Genomic DNA, 2,443 nt, shown 5'->3' with positions numbered 1-2,443 from the left:
CCTGTGACTGACAGGTTAGCCTGGTTTTGCTGATTGGCTGGTGAAGCTTGAGCAACAAGGGCATTTACTTCCACAAGGGTGAGTGTGCTTAAAATCTCACCACAGCGTTCCTAGGCCCTGGCTTTTACTCAACAGGTAGACACCTGTAGAGACACAAATTTCAATATCACTTACTCCTGTCTAAAATAGATAACCCCATTCTCTTCCAGTGGTGTGTGTGAGATCATCATCTCCCTCCTCCACAAAATGTGCAGATGTTGCAGATACAATTATACAAAGCAGACAGGAATGATTTCCTTATTCAACACAGGAAATTTGCCCTGTATATTAAAAACTTGAGAGAGATTTTAGGGCATATGGTACAAAAGAAACGTTTGCTTTGTGTCATCTTGCTGCAGTCAGGGGAACTGTGTGTACATTTTATCTAGTAGTCATAGACAGTTCAGAAAACCATGAGAGAAGAGAAGGAGCCATATCAGAAAGAAGAAGATCTATCTTGCTCCTGTCAGATGCTTGGCTGATAGATCCAATGCATTGGGAGTTTTATTAATGAAATTATTGAGAAATGAATAATAATAAAAAGTGTTGTCTTTATGGTAATTTGAATACTCTGAGTGAATTGGGCTGGGAAGATGGCTTCTGTAAGCACTGTGGTGACCCAGCAGAGCTTCCTCAGGATACAGGTGAGAAAAATAGCTGCATTATTCAATGTTCTCTTCTTGTACAGGACTGTTTTCAGGTTTCTAAATCAGTGGAGCCATCATCCAGCCTTGAGTTTGGAGAAAGACTTATTTTCTTGTTTGAGATCTGGTTCCTGTTTTCTATTCTTTTCTTTCCTTTTTTTTTTCTGCTTGTCTGAAGCCCCAGTGACAACCAGGAAATAAGTGGTTTCAGTTCATCTGACCTAAATGGGAAACTACTGAATATAATTCCCCCTTTCTGTGCTGAAATCTCTCGCTAGTAGTTAGAACAGAGAATAATCACTCCATGTGATTGTGCGAGCTAGCTAGCCACCTTGTTTTCAGGAGAAAGGAGTGAGTGTGAGAAGAGAGCAGTGTTTGCTATCGGAGTCTAGGTCAGTGGGGTAGAAATGCATTTCTCTGCTGATCTGGAAAAGGTTTTGTCTGGGTTGAAAAGCCAGGCCAGGAATCATTGTGCTGTGTGTATAAGGACAATGCATTCCTATAGGAGGTGGTCTTGTTATTCAGTCATCACTAGCCAATCAGGCTCTCCTCATGACCTGTCAGTCATAAAAGGTAAAGGGACCTTCCTGGTGCCATATTCAGGCTTTTCTATGAAGGAGAGCTGGCACCTTTTTCTATGTGCTTTTATTCAATTGCTGCTACAGGAAATTGATTAGAGATTGGGAGAGCTCAGTAATCACACCATGGTGAGTGAGTGGCTAATGTCCCAAGAATGGAGGAATATATTGTGCAATATATGAGCCATATGGTGGGTCCTCCCAACATCTGAGTGGGAACATGCAGACAGATTTTCCTTCATGTGGGTTTTCATGAGATCCACGCAACTCTATCAGTCAATAATAGGAATCTGAATAAAACTTTGTGGGTTGAATATCCTCAGAGTATTGGGAGCAGGGAGTCCTGTGTAGAAACTTTTTAGTCATCTTCAATGAGCATTCTGTGTATCCTTGGAAAGACTGCCATGCTTGGAAACATTTAACAATTTACATTTTACTTTATGTGAAGTGATGGAAAAATAAAAAAAAAATAGGGATTATGGCAATATGGCAAGAAGGGGAAACTGGAAAGAACAAGAATTTCTTCCAGTAGATAACTTCCTGACAAATCCCACAAACTATTTTCAGGACATAAAGAAAAAAAAATTTAACGTTGCAGGTGTGCTAATGAGTCTTGTCTACCTATCCTTGATGAACTTCCAAAAAACTATGTACTCTATGAAATGCTGTAACCTTAAAAACCATATGAACTGAAGTTAGTGGTCTCAAGCTTCCCTATTTATTTTCCCTTTTGGAAGCCCTTCACTATTGAAACTAGGTGCCTTAGTCTTACAATAGAGTGAGGTTCTATCCTGTTTGGTTCTTCCCAATTAAAAACATTTGCTTTTGCATTTGAGAATTACTTCACTGGACATTGAAGAAACCTGGGAGGTACAAAGTTGGGGGCTCAACCAGGATTTCCCCCAGCCACCCAGGGTCCTTGACCCTGAAAGATTGTGCTCATGGCCAGGGTGTTAGTTCTAAGTCCATCAATTAATGTGCTTGAAAGTCTGTCTGTCAAAAAATGTTTTTTTTTTCTTGTCCAGCAGTGGACATCTCAATCTGTACACAGGTTAATAGCACCTCAGTGGATGCACCAAAGGGGTCACCCCTGGAGAATTTGGGGGACACCACAAAATCTTATCTGAGTGGGGATATATCAGAGGGTTTGATCAACCTGATATTTGAGTGTGAAGACTTGGT

This window comes from Phodopus roborovskii, unplaced genomic scaffold (genome assembly GCF_943737965.1).
Source record: "Phodopus roborovskii unplaced genomic scaffold, PHOROB, whole genome shotgun sequence".
Lineage (NCBI taxonomy): Eukaryota > Metazoa > Chordata > Mammalia > Rodentia > Cricetidae > Phodopus > Phodopus roborovskii.
Note: the sequence above shows the minus strand (reverse complement) of the source record.